The 19,365-nt window shown below is 43.2% G+C and overlaps 1 protein-coding gene across 7 annotated transcripts in view; it reads right to left on the bottom strand.

Moving 5' to 3' along the window:
- The window catches only part of LOC140497742 (STARD3 N-terminal-like protein), a 60,377-nt gene that overhangs the window by 29,147 nt on the left and 11,865 nt on the right, over nucleotides 1-19,365 (bottom strand). For 4 of the 7 annotated variants that reach the window (XM_072599083.1, XM_072599078.1, XM_072599077.1 and 1 more), the window contains one exon: nucleotides 277-421. The exons of the other annotated variants lie outside the window; for them this stretch is intronic. The gene's annotated coding sequence lies outside the window, so the exon portion shown is untranslated. The remainder of the gene's footprint in view (nucleotides 1-276; nucleotides 422-19,365) is intronic. 7 annotated transcript variants of the gene reach the window in all.

Raw genomic sequence — 19,365 nt, 5'->3', positions numbered from 1 at the left:
CTGTGTAGAATATGAACGGCATCCCAGAATTGTTCCTCTACCAATGACATGATTTGGGGCGGTGATTCACAGTGGTCTGTACAATTTCTAAATATTTAACTTATGAGCCAATTCAAATCAATCTATGGAGAAGGGGGAGGGAGGAAAAAAAATCACAATTTAAGTGGTTTCAAATTTTAAAGAGATTCCAAACCCTTTCCAACTGCGACTACTTAAAGATACTTTCTGAGTGAGTTTAGGGGATTTTTGAGGGTCATTTGGCACTATGGATTTTACCTTATAGCCCAACTTTAGACTGGAACCCCCAGGAAGAAGCTCCTCCACCATAATCCTTGTCCTAGGGAAAGGTGGACTCTAAGCATTTGCACAACCTACAGAGAAATGGCCCCAGACTCCTCCACTCTGACTCCAGCAGACAGCGCTGTATCGGAAGAAACATTAAGCCAAGTCAAGAAAGAAGAAGAAAAGGAAACACACTTACTAATCACTTGCTCTGTGGCAGACTGCACTAGGCATCTGACAAAAATTATTTTCTTTGATTCTCATAACAAGACTGGGAAGCATGTGCTATTATTATCCCCATTTTACAGTTAGAGAAACTGAGGCAGATTTGCCCAAAGTCATAGAGTAAGGGTCTGAGGCTGGATTTGAACTCAGGTCTTCTTGACTCTAGGTCCAGTGTTTTATGTGGCATAGCACCCCAAAGTTGGTTCCAGTATGTGATACTGAACAAATTCTTTAACCTCCCTGAGCCTGTTACCTCAACTGCACTGAGTTCATAGCATTCTATAAGTTGAATTCCATGATACAATGCTAACTTTTTTGTGGCAACAAAGAACAGGAAATAAAGTAAGTTACTACTTTACTGAGGAAGAAATTGTAGTCAACGAATAGAATGGATTATTACTGCACTCTTAGAAGAATTCAGAGAATCCAGGAAGACTTACTTGAACTGATGCAGAATAAAGCCCCCTCCCTCTAAAAAATAAACTTTATAACAATGCAAACTAAAAGACTGAAAGTAAGCTGAATGCTATTTAATTGTACTGTCAACGTGGATCCCAAAGAAATCCTAAGGAAATGCACCTCCCTCCCCTATTTGTGGAGATATGGTGACTATAAGAGTGAAATTTTGGAGGTCCATGTTATCAGACATGGTTGACTTAGTGGTGGGTTTTGTGGAATCACTTTTTTCCTCTCTTTCTTTTCTGTTCTTTGTTATGAGATTGGTTTGCAGGACGGTTTGGCTGGGTAGAGATCAGAAATGAAGGCTATATAAAAACCTATTGTACACATAAAGTCTAGGGGATCCTAGGCAGAGAAATTCTAGTAAAACAATGTTTTCGCTTCCCCTACAGAAGCCTGGTTTCCCAGACAAATAGAACTATCCCATTAAAAGAACAAATAGGATTTGTTCTGATTTACAAACAAGTCTTGACTTTACCTCCTCCTGTGATCCCCCACACCCATGTGCATCAGGAAAGACTGACCAAACTTGGGAACAAAAAGATACCTGCCTCAGGTATGCCATAACATTCCCAGGTACACCATAGTGTTCAGCGAGCTCTCTGATAATTCCAGGCAAAGACAGCTAGACAATAATCAGGGCATAAGCCCTGAATTTCTGGTCAGATCAATGAAATGCACAAGCTTAGTGACCAGCTCCCCTATGTAGACAAAGTCACTGGGTAGGCAATCATTTGGGGAAAGCCATTTACTCAGAATGAAAAAGAAGTGTTGAATGCTTATCAATCTATAGCATCCACAAGGGTTTTCTACCACACAAGAAAACACCAGAAAAAAAAGCATGCAGGAGGAGTCCTTACTCCCACATCCTACTTTTCAGGGTATTTGAGATGAATGCAGTCAACTAAGCACCTAGAAGATGGTTGATGCTTGCTCCATGAGCTCTCCTAATCCATGCCAAAGGACTTCTTGGTGGGGTTCAGGCAGGACTGACCAGGCTTGTCTTCCCCTCCTCAGATAAGCAGCAGCTTGCAGTTTCTCTAGAACATGGATTCAGATGGAGATGGAGCTCAGAGTGCCCCACTTGGCTACCAAGAACTACACCAAAGATTCTCCATATATGACCTACTCCCTCCACGGACAGCCAGCGAAAATGTGCCATGACAGAAAGGAGATGAAACACGCCTGGGCTCCGAGGGTATGGGGCACAGGCAACCTCATCCCTGCTCTGAGAAAGAAAGCACATTTCTGATTGACCAGTCTCATGACCAAGATTCGTGTCTTGTATGTATTCTAAAAAGAATTCTATCACTGAAAATACTCTATTTTTAATTATCTTGAAGAAGCACAATAGATCTAATAATAATAGCTAACTTCTCTGTACCAGGCACTGGGCTAAGCTCTTTACAAATATCTCACTGACCCTCACAATAACCCTGCATAGTTGGTACTATTATCATCATCTCCATTTTACAAATGGGGAAACCGAGGCAGACAGAGACGTGACTTACCCAGGATCACACAATTAGGCTAAGGGTCTAAGACTTGATTGGGACTTCCTGACTCCAGGCTCTGTGTTCTAACCACTGAACCTCCAAGATGCACCAGTGGAAATGAAGGCAAGAGGTCAACAAAAGCAGCTTGAAATGAACATATTACTCATGAAAAAGATGGGGGCTTCTTCCTGCCATGGTCACACTGTTACCAGTTCATTTACTTTGAATGTTTTTGGGACTCAGCAGTCTCTGGGCTCCAGGTCAGTTCTGTGAAATGTTTGCTAGAACTCCCCCCCAAGAAACTTTTCCAAAGAATGGAAGCCACCTTGCCCCTCCCCCCCCACCATTCTCTTCTACTTTACTTCTGTCAGTCAAACTTCTGTTTGTACTCTCCGATAATTTAAGGCATATTTGGTAAATAGAAGTATTAGTGAAAGTCAGTCAGCCCCCCTTGCTAGAGAAAGAGGGTGATACGGCATCAGGATTCTGGGGCAGGCTGGGACCGTCAAGAACTGGACAAGGCACAGCATCTTGCAGCCAAACTATTATTATATTTGCTAACCTCTTTTCTAGGGGGGATTTTTTTCAAGAGGAAGCAGTTTTCTTTCACTTGCTGAGACAAAGCAATCTTTGTTTGGGGGGCCATTAGGACAGTGTTTTCACAAAAGTTTCCATGGAGGATTGCTACTTGTATTCTCTCTGAAACGTCTTGTCAGCTTGGAAATTCCAAGAGCCTTCAGTGGGCAGGCTTTGGAAGTAAGAAGTAAAAATACCCATGGAGACTGGATGACTTGGTTTATCCTCTGATTCTCCATCCTTACATAAGGAGCCTCAGGCAAATCACCTCAGCTCTCTGGACCTTCTGTTCCCTTATCTGGAATATGAGGAGGCTGAATGAGATGACCCTGAATATCCTTTGCAGCTCTATAACTCAGAACAATTTCCTGGAGTATGGTTTTACCATTTCAAGTGGATACAACCATCTCATTCCAGTCCTACACAGGAGCTGTAGTTAAAACAAAACAGCTCAGAGAGCCTGAAGAGGGTCAGTGTAGGTGTACTTAATCACAAATATCTGTGCATACTCCTAGGTATAAAAATGTTTATAAGTTATTTCTACATAAATGTGTGCGCATATCCCCAGGACTGCTAACCTTGCCTCTCCCCCTCACTTTCAGGAAGAATAAGACACTGACTGTAACTGATTCCAGAAACACCGTTCAAGGCTGCTGCCATGCCAGACAGGCCATGCCAGACAGGTAATAAACAGTGATGCCAATAAGGTCATCAATTTTCATTCTAAGTATCAGCGAATTACACATATCATTTTGAAGCACACAAGAAATCAGAAGAAAGCATAAAAGGTATGACTCCGTGAGAGTGACTTTTGTGCTTTGCCCAAGAAATGGAGCTGAAATAAAAATCACAACTCTTTGTAGCCTATAATCTTCTGGCCCTTAGGTGGCTGTCTCTAACATGGCCACATTAAGGCCAACATCCAAGCAGAAAGCTTCACTTGGGAGGATTCCCTCTACTGACACCCAAGTCAGCTGACAGCCTCTAGGGAAGTTGCTTAGCCTCTAGACCTCAGTGTCCTCATCTGTGAAAGGAAGATTGAGAGGCTGGACTAGAAGATGTGCAAGGCTTCTTTCATCTCTGAGTCTATCATCCTTTAGAATAAGTGGCTAGAGATTTGGAGTTAGAAGGATTCTAAGAGGCCATCTAGGGTCGAATTTACAAATGAAGAAACTGAGGCATGAGAGGAAAAGTAATTTGCCCAAAGCCCCATAGGTAGTGACAAGAGAGAGGTTTGAACCTAGTTTCTCTGTCTCCACAGACAGGAGTGTTTTCCCAAAATTGTCTGTTAATCAATGAAAATACCCAAATGTCGTTTACAAGACAATAAAGAAATGCTATAGCTCTGAGACTTAACTAGCAACAAAAGAAAATCACTGTGCAAAGAGCATGTTTGCTATGAACAAACATTTCTGCTTAGCAACTCATGCTCCAGCATGACACACAGATGGATTTGCTGAATTAAAACAACATAAACACAAGTTTTCGATATAAAATCATCATTTTGTATTAGAAAAGCAAGCAAAGAAATGAGCAGCCCTCGCTGATGGGGCTGCCCCTCCCCACCAAAGGGCCTGATTTTCTAGCCCCAACACTATGCCCACTAATGACAACTTTCCTTAAAGAGCTCAAACAGCTCTTCAGATTAAAACTCAGATACTAGAACACATTACCCTTTCCCAGGCACAGGTGCTAGAAATGCCAGAAACAGTGCCAACTAAGGGAAATTTTCAAAATTAACGAAGACATGGTTAGTGGTATTTTAAAATACTCACATGCAACTGTGATTTCATCAGTCTGGAAATTTTCTCCCTAAATGCAGAAGAAAACCCAGCCACGCCTACCCATTTCCTCCCCAAAGGTCAGGATAGGGGTCCACCCAGCACATTCAAGAACTTCCTCACTTTCTCCTGACATTGTGAGGGGGCCAGCAGAAGGCTAGCATCATCCTCTGGACTCATCACATGACCACAGACCACTTCTAGTCTTTGAAGAAGCTCCAGCCAGCTCACTCTTCCCATGGACCTTTCCATTGCCCTTCCATGGGATACTCATTTTTAATTGTTGTATTCTGCATTTCACGGCGATAAAACAACATTGCCTAATATTGCTTTGGTGTTAAAAAGATGGGTCATGGGAAAGCTCTTTTAATAATCCTAAGGTTTTTCTGACAGCAACTTCCCCAAAGCAATCCAGGCCACTTTCCTCTTGTTAAACATGGGCCCAACTCATAGTCTATCTGCATTTTCTATATCCAATTAACACAGTAATAGACAAGTTCTACAAATGGTCTATCCAATAGGTTATACTGTGAGCAATTACTGTTCTTCATCTACTTGGCCTTGAGAGTGTGGATGGTCAGGCCAACCTTTTTAAAAGATGACAGATCATTTCCAGGAGGCTCTGCAATGGTTGGAAGCTTGATTCAATCACCACAACGTCATCCTCGGACGGGAGCACCAGGAGGACCTCAGTCTGCACACGGAACCCTACTTTGCCTTGGATGCAGTGCTTCCTCTTCTCCATCCGTGTAGCAAATACCTCGGGCAAGAACACATCTGTCTCCTTGTTTATGCCCTACCTCAGAGCCAACATCAGATCGAGCAGCAACAAGATTGTTTACATTGGCAGATGTTTTTAATTTTTAAAAATCTTTATTGAAAGTTTTGAGCTCAAAATTCTATCCAGCCCTCCCTCCTTGAGAGGGTAAAACAATCAAACAGAGGTTCTATATGTGCAGGGATGCAGAGCATTTCCACATTAGTCATTTGTAAAAACAGACTCAACATGGCTATAATTTTCAGAGTTGTGAATGATTTTGATGAACGGAGATACCTTCCTGAAAAAGAAGCTGGTCCTCAGCTTCCTCATTGGTAAAAACAGGATTCCAAAGTTCTCCCTGCCTGGCTCAAAGACCTACTGCCAAGGTAAGAGGGCACAGCACTTACAGGCAAAATTCAAAGTGCTACACAAACACAGGCTCTACCACCATGACACTTAATTTCTCTAGGTCTGTTTCCCCACATCAAGAATGAAGGCCCTAAACAGGATACTAGATGACCTCTCTCTAAACATTCTCATCACATTAAATGAGACCTGCACAAGGTGGCAAAGGGTAGAGAGTAAAATTAAAGTAGGCTTAACCTCTTTGGGCCACAGATAGGTGAAACTAGAGACAGAATGACAACAGTTGGTTGCCTCAGGTCATGTGACAGCTGCCATACAGCCCTCTTGTTGTGCAGGTCTTCATTAGACCAACAAAAAGAGCCTTTCAACAAGTGGATTATTTACGGTGTCTTCCTTCTCCCCAAGAAGTACCCTGAGCCTCAACCCCTGTATAAGCCCCTTCCTTATGTCTAAGACCACGTATTTCTAAAGCTAATGCTAAAATGTAACCAGCTCACTCAGAGAACATCTCTATGCCATGAGTGTATGAACTTCAGTTTACTGTAAAGAAATGTTTCCTACCAATTAGGATTCCTTTAAAGTTGAATAGACTAATTGTGGTCTTACCCAGCCCTTCTTCCTTCTTTTAATTCTCACTTATCTGGAATATAGCATGTTGGCATGATCGATCAGTATCTCGAAACCCAGAGCCTTATATAATCAGAAAGGTAAACAGAGGTGTCTGGGTCTTTGTGTATGAACATCTGCCATCAGTTCAGCAGGATTCATAGCAGACCCACAGTATTATCTCTGGAATGTTCTCAGCTCTGGGACCAAAGAATACAAACCTTGACCTTCCCCTCTTTGCCTTGCCCTGGATCTTGGATGACTGTTCCCCTTCTACAGAGGACTGGCAAGAGAACATAAACCCTTTACTGCTTGCAGGTATAATGGGTCACAGGACAGGGCTGGACAGACTCCCCACTCCCTTCTCCCAAGCTCAGCGCAGTCTCAGGCTGCTTAATTCCTTGCCATATTGAACACAATAGTCTTTTCAGAAATGCTGGATGGCTAATAGCCATCCTACCTACTCTAGGGATCCCATTATATCACCTCACTCCATCTCATACCCTCCAACAGACTGGCCCCTGTTATCCCTACTCAATCACTTATGTTCAATCTTTCCCTGTCCACTGGCTCATTCTTTACTGCCTACAAATATGCCCATGATGGAGAATATTCTCACAAACTCTCGCTTGATCCTTCCATCCCAAAAAACTATAGTCTTATCTTTTCCACCTTTTGTGACTAAACCCCTTGAAAAAGTCATCTACAAGAGCTGCCTCACTTTTGCTCCTCCCACTTTCTTCTTCCACACTGGCTTCTGACCTCATCATTCCACCCAAACTGCTTTCTCCAAAGGTACCATGATCTCTCAGATGGAAATCCAATGTTCTTCTCAGTCCTCACTCTCCTCGGCCTCTCTGAAGCCTTGGACACTGTTGATCAGTCTCTCCTCACTCACATTCTCTTCTCTAGGTTTTCAGGAACATCCCTCTCTCCTGGTCCTCTCTGATGGCTCCTTCTCCATCTCCTCTGATGTATTCTCATCGGGATCATGCCGTCTAGCTGTAGGTGCCCTTCAGAGTGCAGTCCTGAGGCTTCTACTCTTCTCCCTCTATATTACTTCACTTGGTGATCTCATCAGCTTCCAAGGATTTCACTGCCATCTCTATATGGATTTCTTATGATGCTCAAATCCACCTTTCTGGTCCTAACTTTTCTGCTCACCCCCAATTTTACATCTGCAACTGCCTTTCAGACATCTCAAACTAGATGTGCAGTTGACACCTTAAACGGAACATGTCCAAAACTGAACTACATCCTCCTCCCTCCTAACTAGGGTAACACTATCCTCCAAGGCCCAGGAGCCATCCCGTACTTCTCCTTTCCCCTCAACTCCCGTAGCCAAGCTGTGCCCAAGGTTTCTTCTGCAGCATCTCTCCCATATGTGCATTTCTCTTCTCCCTCATCACCTCACACCTGGATTCCTGCAGGAGTTGCTGGTGGGTCTGTCCAACTCAGGGTCTCTCCTAATGTCAATCCATCCTCCAGTCATTAAAGTGATTTTCCTGAGGTGTAGGGTGTGTTCAGGGCATATCAGTACCTTTGGTATGATAGATGCTGAGCCCTTTTTGGGGCTCTTTTCACCTTTGGTGTCCACCTGTTCCACCGAACTCTAATCTGTGGCTCCAAGAAGCTGCAGCATGTACAGCAGCCACACTCTAGTAAACCATTTCATCAGACAGGCCAAACCAGTTTGAGGGTAACCAAGGGTTCTTAAACCCATTGGTGAGTTAGGGTCTACCCCAAGCATGTGAAGACTTCTTCGAGTGGAATGGGCAGATGAGAACAATTTGTTCCAATAGCCATGAACGCAGATGAAACAAGCAATGTGGAATGCATAGAGCTTGGTTAGACACTGAAGACGACAAGGTCATCCACTGCATCCTGAGCCATCTCCAGCTGTCATGACTCTGTCCTGCCACTGGACTATGATGACTCTAGAGGAGAGAGTGAGACTGACGACTTGATGCATTTAAATCCAGTTTATGCATGAATCAAAAACTTCAGCCATACCATTTCACAATTATGCCTCAAAGTCCTGTGGCAACAGTCAAGTGATGAAGTAGCAGGTGCGGATACACTGGGAGCTGGAATCATGACCCTGCTCACAGGCGGCCCAGTCCATAGGGTCGTTTCTCACTACAAGCAGCAGCGGGACTCAGCAGCCCCCTGGGTGTCTGAGCAGCCTTTTAAGGATCGCACTGCTCACCTCCTGGTATAAGGAAGGTGCTAGGAAAGATGCCCTAAACATTGTCTGCCTCCTCAACCCTGGCCTGATTAACGCAGCAGATGGAGAATCCCACTATGCAGTTGAAACACAAAAAAAAATGTATGAAAACATCTGCAAAGATGATTCCATTCACCATCGGCACATGGAATGTGCACACATTAATAGACAACACAAAATTCAGTAGACCTGAAAGAAGAACTGCTCTTCTTGCAAGAGAACTCAACAGGTATCACACCCAAATGGCAGCCCTGAGTGAAACAAGGTTGTCAAATGAAGGTCAGCATACTGAAGTTGGAGCTGGATACACCTTTTTCTGGACACAATGAAGGGCACAATGAAGGGGCACAATGAAGGAAAGTGATGTGAAGTTGGCACGGATGTTGCAATCAAAACTAATCTAATCAGCAAACTGGTATGCCTGCCAAAAGGAGTGAATGACAGGCTCATGACAATGCAATTGCCACTCACAGGAAAACACCATGCCACCATCATCAGTGCCTGTGCTCCCACCATGACAAACCCTGATGACGTCAAAGAAAAACTTTATGAAGACCTAGAGACCCTTATCATCAATGTGCCAAAAGAGGACAAGCTTATAAGTCTGGGTGACTTTAATGATAGAGTAGGCTCAGACTACCAGACTTGGCAGGGAATCCTAGGGAGGAATGGAGTTGGAAACTGCAACAGCAATGGTCATTTACTGCTGAAGACTTGTGCATCACATGACCTTCTCATCACCAATACTGTCTTCCATTTACCTAAACGCAATAAAACTTCATGGATGCACTCTCGTGGCAAACACTAGCATCTAATAGATTATGTGATTGTAAGGAGAAGAGACAGACAAGACGTGAGAGTGACAAAGGCAATGTGTGGTGCAGAGTGCTGAACTGATCATAGACTTATCCTTTCCAAGCTAAATATTTGCATTCACCAAAAGCGCTGCCCCCAAGGCAAAATGACTACCAGAAGAATTAATGTCAACAAATTAGAGCTCTTCTCTGAGCATGAACAGTTTGCTGCTGACTTGGTGGGAAAGTTGAGCCAACATACAGCTGGCAAGAGTGGAGCAGAAAAGGAGTGGGCAGCTCTCAGAGATTTGACGTAGAGCACTGCATTTGCTCATCTGGGTCGGAACACCTGCAAACACCAAAACTGGTTTGATGAAAATGATGGGGAAATTTACAAAAGCTGCTAAATGAAATAAGTGAACTCCACAGGATTTATCAGCAGGATAGTTCATCCACCTCTAAGAAAGCAGCATTTAATTCCATCAAAAGCAAAGTACAAGCAAAGCTTAGAGAGATGCAGGATTCCTGGCTCAGTAAGAAGGCAGATGAAATTCAGTTTTATGCTGATAGTAACAATTCAAAGTGCTTTTGTGATTCCCTGAAAACTATTTATGGACCAAAAACTTATGGTGCATCACAATTACTCAGTAATGATGGAGCCACATTGATTACTGATAAGGGCATGATCCTAGACAGATGGGCTGAACACTTCTATAGTGTTCTCCACAGACCATCATCAATCAATGCTGAGGCCATGGACCTTTTACCTCAGGTTGAAGTCAATCACTCCTTAGCTGAACTTCCAACTGAAGAAGAGGTTTTGAGAGCCGTTAGCCTCCTTTCATGTGGCAAAGCACCTGGTGCTGACTCTATCCCAGCTGAGATTTACAAGGTAGAGGGATCATTGCTCATACAAAAGCTGACTGAAATTTTCCAGATTATATGGCAAGAGGAGGTTATCCCCCAGGAGTTCAAGGATGCACCCATTGTTCATCTCTATAAGGGTAAAGGGAATAGATTGTCTTGAGACAACCACAGAGGGGTCTCTCTCTTAGTCATTGCTAGCAAAATTCTTGCTAGAGTCCTCCTTAATAGGCTGATCCTTCACCTGGAAGATGGGCATATACCTGAGAGCCAGTGTGGCTTCAGAAAGGACCAAGGAACAGTCAACATGGTGTTTGCTGTCTGATAACTCCAGGAAAAATGCCAGGAGCAGAACAGAGGTCATGTTTGTGAATCTGACCAAGGTCTTTGACACTGTTAGTCATGAGGGCTTATGCAAAATTATGTCAAAATTTGGTTGTCAGGAGAAGTTCATCAATATTGTATGTCAATCTCATGATGGCATGTTTGCCCAGGTTCTGGATAATGGACAAAGCTCTCATGCCTTCCCAGTCACCAGTGGAGTGAAACAGGGAAACTGAAGAAGAGGTTTTGAGAGCCATTAGGTTCCTTTTACGTGGCAAAGCACTTAGTGCTAATTCTATTCCAGCTGAGATTTACAAGGTAGGGGGAACATTGCTCACACAAAAGTGAGCTTGCTCCCATGCTTTTTAGCATGATGTTTTCAGCCATGTTGACAAATGCTTTCAATGAGGATGAACACAGCATCAAGGTCAACTACCGCACTGATGGTAAATTCTTCAATCTGAAAAGGTTACAAGCCAAGACCAAAGTGGAGGGAGTGTTAGTGCATGATTTTCTGTTTGCAGATGACTGTGCACTCAATGTAGCATCTGAAATTGAGATGGATCAGTTCTCTGCTGCCGGTGCTAATTTTGGCCTAATAATTAACACCAAAAAAACACAGGTGCTCCATCAGCCACCACCACACCATCCATACATGGAACCATCGGTTGCAACAAATGGAGAAGTTTTGAATGCTGTGGATAACTTCATTTACCTTGGTAGTGTACTTTCCAGGGATGTACACATTAACAATGAGGTTGACTCACGCGTTGCCAGAGCTAGCTCAGTATTTGGTAGGCTCTGAAGAAAGGTTTGGGACAGAAGAGGTATTAGACTGACTACCAAACTGAAGGTCTACAGAACTGTTGTGTTGACCTCATCGTTATATGCTTGTGAAACATGGACAATCCACCAGCGCCATGCCAGGAAACTGAATCATTTCCATTTCAACTGTCTTAGGAAGATTCTGAGGATCACCTGGCAGGATAAGGGATCAGACACTGAAGTCCTTGCTTGAGCTGAACTGCCAAGTATTCAAACTATGCTTCAGAGGGTGCAACTCTGATGGGCTAGCCACACTGCTTGAACACAAAATGTACACTTGCCAAAAAGACTATTTTATTGAGAACTTGCAAGGGGCACAAGATCACATGATGGCTAGAAGAAACGATACAAGGACACTCTCAAGGTCTCTCTCAAGAACTTTGGATTTGACTGTGCAACATGGGAGACACTGGCACAGGACCGCTCAGCATGGCATGCCCACATCAGAAAGGGTGCTGTACTCTTTGAGCAAAAGAGAACTGAAACAGCACAAAGTACACACAGGATGCGCAAATTTAGGATATCCACCTCAAATATTCAAATGGACTGTCTATGCCCAACCTGTACTAGAGCATTCCAAGCTCATATTGGTCTGATCAGCCACAGTCAGACACACTGAAATTTCACTTTATCATGGTGATGTCATTTTGGTCCTCTTTGAAGATGAAGGACAACAACCAACCAAGCAAAGTGATTTTCCTGGGTGTATGAGATGTTCATGGGGAAGTCTAACCCCTCTGATGTGAGGGCTACTGGGCCCTTTAAAGGGCTGCTTATCCACCTTAGGTATGCATCTGTCACCCAGCTCTCACCTGTGGCTCCAAGAAGCTGTCCTATGAACAGGAGCCACACTCCGTCAAAGCCACCTTGGCAGACAGGTTACACCAGGCTGAAAGTGACTGACAGGTATCAGCACTGTTCATGAGTCAGGGGGAGGTCCACCCCAAGCATGAGAAGACTTCATCCAGCACAGTGAATGGATGAGGACTGTTCATTCCAACAGCCATGAAGGGAGCTAAGGCAAGTGCTGTCAAACACTTAAGAGCTTGGTCAGACATCAAAGACGTCAAGGCCATCCACTGCATCCTGGACCACTGCCAGTCATCTTGATTAATCTCTTGCCCCTAGAAGTCAATGACTGTGGAAGAGAGAGTGAGGCTGAGGGCTTTGTGCAACTCTGAATCACTTAAATCCAATAACACACAAGCCAAGATGGCGGCTTCACGATATCATTGGTCCTCTTTGAGAACAAAGGACAAATAAAAATAAGAAATTCAGAAAAACAAATTTATGAAGTAGGAAATAAAAAATTAGTAAGAAAACCTTTATGCTTGGTCTTTAAAGGCAATATGCACTTAGCATTTGCCAAAACTAAGATTAAAAGGAAAACATGGTACCATAATGAAGGGAATATTACTATGACTCTTGCTGATATTAAATTTTTAATTCATTTCCCAATTTATAAATTTTGGAAAATCAGTATTTTGTTTATTTAAAATGAGGTCAAATTCCCTTCTTGATAAATATTCAAAGGATATGAACAGGCAGTTTTTAGAGGAAGAAATGAAAGCTATCTGTAGTCCTATGAAAAAATGCTCTAAGTCATTATTGATCACCTATCAGATTGGCTAACATAACAATACAGGAAGATGATAAATGTTGGAGAAGATGTGGGAGAGTTGGAACACTAACTCATTGTTGATGGAGCTGTGAGCCGATCCAACCATTCTGGAGAGTAATTTGGAACTAAGCCTAAAGGGCTATAAGAATGTGCATACCCTTTGACCCAGCAATACCGCTTCTAAGGTTGTATCCCAAAGAAACTATAAAAATGGGAAAAGGGCCCACATGGAAAAAAAAATATTTATAGCAGCTCCCTTTGTGGGGGCCAAGAACTGGAAATCAACAAAATGCCCATCAACTGGGGAATGGCTGAACAAGTTGTGGTATATGAATGTAATGGAATACTACTATGCTATAAGAAATGGCAAACAAGTGGACTCTGAATACCTGGATAGACTTACATGAATTGATGTTAACTGAAGTGAGCAGAATCAGGAAAACAGTGTACACAGTAACAGCCTCAGTGTCCAAAGACTATGTCTGATACACTTAGCCCATCACAGCAATGCAAAGACCTAAAACATTTCTAAAGGACTCATTATGCAAAATGCCAGCCACATTAAGAGAAAGAACTACGCAATCGGCACAGAGAATGAAACAGACTATTTTCTCTTTTGCTATGTTTGGTTTTGTTGAGCCTTATTTGTGCTTTCTCACATTCATTTTAATTCTTCTATGCAACATGACTAATGTGAAAATGCATTTAATAAGAATAGATGTGTAGAATGGATGTATTTAATAAGATTGCATGCTGTCTTGGGGAGGGAAGAGGGAGGTAGGGGGAGAAAATTTAAAACTTATGGAAGTGATTGTTGAAAATTGAAAACAAATAAATAAAGTTGGAGGAAAAAAATAAAAATTTTCCTTTCCAAAAACATAAAATAAGATGAGGACAGCCATTTGCTTTCACAGAGAACAAATATGTGATTTTATTAGTATAGGGAACCTCCGCCAATTCAGATGAGCATCTGTAATTTAGAGTGTGAGATACTTAAAGCAATTTGAAGATACCTAAAGATAAATTTGTGGACAAGAATTCAAACTAAAGAAAATTCAAATACAGCACTATCACATAGAGCTAAGGATTTGTTTGTCTGCATACGTGCACCTCACAAAGTTTGAGGAAAGCTAGACTTTTTTGCTGACTTTTCAAAGCTTAACAATGATTGCTGAGAAGGGCTCCAGAGAAGAGAGAAGTGGGATGAAGCAATACACCAGATTCTTGAACTAGGAGAAGTACCAACAATATGAAGTAATACAGGAAATTAAACAAAGTCAAGGTCACAAACGTATCCTTATTTGACAAAATAATCCTGCTGTTTGCAGAGTGTAAGAAGTGTGAGTGACCCTAAATTCAAGTCATTTCCAAAAATCAGTTGGCTGGATTTTCTTATGGCTGTGTCCCTTTAAAAACCAACACAACTCTAAGTATGAATGATGGAAAAATACAGAGAAATCTGCATTAGAGATGATTACTAAGTTAATTACTAAGTTCAAGGTAATATCAACTAAAATCACCTGCCCGATTCTTCAGCAGAAATTCAAGTGGAAGTTGGACCACATGTAAAAGAGAAGGCATACTGAAAGGCTAAATGTCCGTGCCAGGGCAAATGAAAAGTGCTGTAAGAGAAATGTCAGGAAAGCCTCCAAGAGGACCCCTCATAGCTTTCTCTGATGTTATGCAGAACTCTATCAGTCTTTATGGACAATGAAGAACCTTTAAGAACGTCCAGATAGTCACCAAAATTTATTACCATACAGCAATCTGACATCGTGTAGGATCAGAGATTTATTGCTACCAAGTCACCTTGTCCAAATGCCTCATTTTATTGAGGAGGCAGGAATTACCCCAAATCACACACTAAGTAAAGAGATTTAGACTCAACTTCTCAGACTCTGAGGCTGACTGTTCTTCCACTCTATCAGATTCTCTCTCTCTCTCAAAGAGATGTGTATCCCATCAAGCTTGGGAGTTGGGCTGGACCATTTCAACACACCTTCGGGATGCCTTCCCTCTGTGGAGCCTTAGAGTTCAGAACAATCATGTTCAGAAGATGACAAAGTTCTTCATTCATCTCATATTAAACCTGGAAGGTTAATAAGCAAATTTCCATAGCTTTCTGCACAGTGCTTAGAAGTACTCATTCTCATGCATGACGCAATATACAGAAGTAAACAAAAATAAATGGGGGGGGGGGGAGAAGTAGAGACAGAACTGTTGAAACACCAGCAAGCCTGAGCTTCTCTGTATCTGTGAGTTCCAAAGGAAGAGAGACCCAACTCCCAAACTTCTGATCTCCCACCCAGAAGGCACTGCAGCAGAAGTGAGCAGCAGGGGGCAAGGCAAAGAGCCCATCTGCAGCCAGACCACAGGAATCTGGACTGTGGCATTTTTCCCTTCACCGCCTGTGTGGCCTTGGGCAGATATCTCCTCTCTAAATTACAGGGGCTTGGCCTGGGAGGGCCTCTAAAGTCAGGGCCAGCTTTACCTCTGAGATCCTGGAATCAAAACATAACTTTTGACTGCATCATTCCCCTTCACTAAATTATACCACAGTTTCCCAATGGCCACCACAGACCTCTCTTGTCTACCACTCTGCTGTCTGCCACACCTAGGCTTTTCAGCTTTTCTGCCTGGTTTAATGTCATTCCCTTTTCCCAGAATGCCCTCCAGCACTACCTACTGAAACTCTGTTCATCCTCAAAGGCCCAGTTCAAATGCTCCTTCCTCCATGAAGTCTTCCCTGGTCCCTCACCCCACCCCCACCAGCTGAAAATAATCTCTCCTCCTTTGGAATTCTGGAAACACCCTGATAATCACAGTGGGGAGCAGGGTCTCTCTCTTAGTCACTACTGGCAAGATTGTTGCCAGAATCCTCCTTCATAGGCTGAACCTTCACCTGGAAGATGGTCATCTACCCTGGAGCCAGTATGGCTTCAGAAAGAGCTGAGCAACAGTTGATATGGTATTTGCTGCTTGACAAGTCCAGGAGAAATGCCTAGAGCAGAACAGAGCTCTGTACACAATAGTCAACAATCTGACCAAGGTCTTTGATACTGTCAGTCATGAGAGCTTGTGGAAGATCATGGCAAACCTTGGTTGCCTGGAGTTCATCAGTATTGTTCATAGGTTTCATGACAGAAAGCTTGCTCAGGTTCTGGATAATGGATAATGCTTTCCCAGTCACCAATGGAGTGAAGCAGGGCTGTGTGCTTGCTCCCAAGCTTTTTAGCAAGATGTTTTCTGGGATGCCATTGGATACCTTCAAAGAATATGAAAAGGGCATCTAGGTCAGCTACCTCACTGACTGTAAACTTTTTTAACTTAAAAAGGCTACAAGCCAAGACTAAAGTGGAGGGAGAGTTGGTATATGATTTTTTGTTCACAGATGAGGCTGAGCTTCTGAAGTTGAAATGCAACAAAGTATGGATTGATTCTCTGCTACCTGAGCTAATTTGGCCAAACAACTAACACGAAGAAAACACAGGTTCTTCGCCAGCTAGCACCACACTGTCCCTATGTGGAATCATTGGTTATATGGTGACATTATAAATGCTGTGGATAAGTTCATTTACCTTGGTAGTATACCTTCCAAGGAGGTCCACATCGATGATGAAGTTGCCACACAAATGGCCAGAGCTAGTTTACTGTTTGGGAGTCTGGGAAGCATGAGAACATCATCCCTTCTCCAAGGTTGGGTCTTTTCCTTAACTTTCAGAGTGGTCACCCTTTCTCCCACTAAAACAGTTTGGTTTCTAGATCATAATGCCAGGTTGTATTGGTTAAACAGATCTTGACAAGTTCTGTTCCTCATTCTACCGCTGACTAGAGTTACCAAGTAAATCACCTATCCAGGCCTCCATGCTTTCATGACTCCATAGGCCGCAGCGCTGGGCTGAATTTCAAGAGATGAAATTGAATAAGGGTAAACGTAAAATCTTATTCTTGCATTCCATTTCCCAAGGAGGGGATGAAGAAAATCTGCCAAAAAAAATCTGAGGGTTGTAGTAGATTGCAAGTTCCATCAATGAGTCAACAGGATGTGGCAGTCAAAACAACTCCTGGGACCTTGGGCTACAACAAGAAGGGAAGTTTCTAGGAATGAGAATGTGACAATCCTGGTAAATAAGGAAGTAACAGGCTGTCTGTACTTGGCCCCAGGTAAATCCTATCTGGGGCACCTCTATCTGGGAACAATAGTTTAGAAAGGACATGAATAAGCTGAAAAGTATGCAGGGGAGGGTGATCACATAAAGATGTGCCCAGAATTAACGAGGACTGAGGGAAATGGAGATGCCAATCAATCAATCACCCACCATTTATGAAATACTGTGAGCCAGGCACTGTGCTAAGGACAGGGCAAACAAAGAAAAAGCTTAAAGGAAAGGAGACTCAGTAGAAACATAACAGCCCTCCCTCTGTACCTGGGGCCTCCCTGCCTTGCAGCACCCACCTGGCCTTCTGCTTTCTCACACTGGGATATCTCTCTGCTGGGCCAAGCCTTCTCCCACTGCCCGCACTTTAGGGAAAAGCTAAGGCCTTTATGAAGCATCTACTATGTGCCAGGCATTGTGCTAAATGCTGGGGATGCAAAAAGGGGCAAAAGAAACTCTCAGGCCTCAAGGAGCTTACAATCTAATGGGGGAGAGAACATGCAAAGCAAGCTATGTAAGCTTATGTAAGCTATGTAAGCAAGCTAAATAAGAAATGATCATGAATAGAAGGAAGGCACTGGAATGAAGGGGGGTTGGGAAAGACTTCCTGCAGAAGGTAGGACTTTGGTTGGGACTTAAAGAAAGTCAGAGAGGTGAGTCATCAGAACTGAGGACAAAGAATTGCCAGGCATGGGGGACAGATGGAGAAAATGCCCAGAGCCAAGAGATGGAGAGTCTTGTTCGTTTTTGGAACAGCCAGGAGACCAAGGTCACTAGACTGAAGAGTATGTGTGAGGAGTACAGTGTAAGAATACTGGAAACGGGAGAGGGAGCACAGTCCTGGAGGGTGCACTCAACGGCATTTGCCAGAGTGTTTGATCCTGAGGGCACTTCCTCTGGAGTGGCTGTGCTTCTGACTTCCCAACTTGGACGAAATGCCTCAGGTGAGGCCCTCCCACCTCTTCACCTACCCAACCCTTTACAACTCCCTAGCTTTTATAAAACATTTTCTTTGTAGCCCCAGAGCTTAGCACAGTGCTGGCTGTCTTACTTCCAAGTGTCTCAGCAAGGAAGAAGAGGGAGTTATCTTCTGTTTGCTCCTTAAGAGGGGAGACATTGTCAAGAGAAAGACGGCAATTTGTTCAGGAAAAATTTCCTAACAGTTTAAGAATGTTAAGTTAAGCAGAACAGCCATGTTAGAAGGTGCTAGGCTCCTCCCTACCAGTGATCTACAAGCAAAGGCTGTATACAAGAATTGGTCTGATAGATGATAACTGGGTCAGTATGGGCATCAACTGGACTCGACAGCCATGGAGGTCCCTTCTTCTGAAATTCTCTGCTTCTCTCATCAGCTGACCTCTAAAGTCCCTGACATGACAGGATCTCTAAAATTCTCTCAAAATGTTTTAGGGTCCTAAGACATCTTACCTGTCCAAAATGGCAGGAGATGTAGACCCAGAAAGAATCTCCACTGAGCCCTCCCAAGATCCAGGAAATGGAATGCATCATTACCGATGACTTCTGTTCTTTGTGGACTTTATTCTTCCCTTGGGAGACAATGCTCTCCTCAAGCCCTGTTACCTTTCCATTCCAGCCGCAGAAAATCAAAAGGGTTATAGAAGAGAGCTGGCAGAGCTCACAGAAGGTCACTAAGATTGGACAGATGAGGAAACTAAGGGAGGTGAGAGTGTTTACCTAGAGATATCCAACTACTAAGTGCTAGATCCAGGATCTGAACCCAAGGCTTCCTGACTCCAAGATCGGAGTTCTATCCATTATGGTAAACAACTTCTCCTCCTCCCTCTCTTCCTCTTCCTCTTCATCATCCTCATCATCATCTTCTCTCTCCAGAGATATATAGAGAGAGAGAGATACACACAGACACACATACCTGTGTGTGTGTGTGTGTGTGTGTGTGTGTGTGTGCCACTAGACCTCATTCGTCTTCACTAGAGGGTAGGGTTTACTGAGCAGAGTCTTCCCATAAAGTACATTGACAAAG

This window comes from Notamacropus eugenii, chromosome 3 (assembly GCF_028372415.1).
Source record: "Notamacropus eugenii isolate mMacEug1 chromosome 3, mMacEug1.pri_v2, whole genome shotgun sequence".
NCBI classification, from domain to species: Eukaryota; Metazoa; Chordata; class Mammalia; order Diprotodontia; family Macropodidae; genus Notamacropus; species Notamacropus eugenii.
This window is presented reverse-complemented; position numbering and strand designations above follow the sequence as displayed.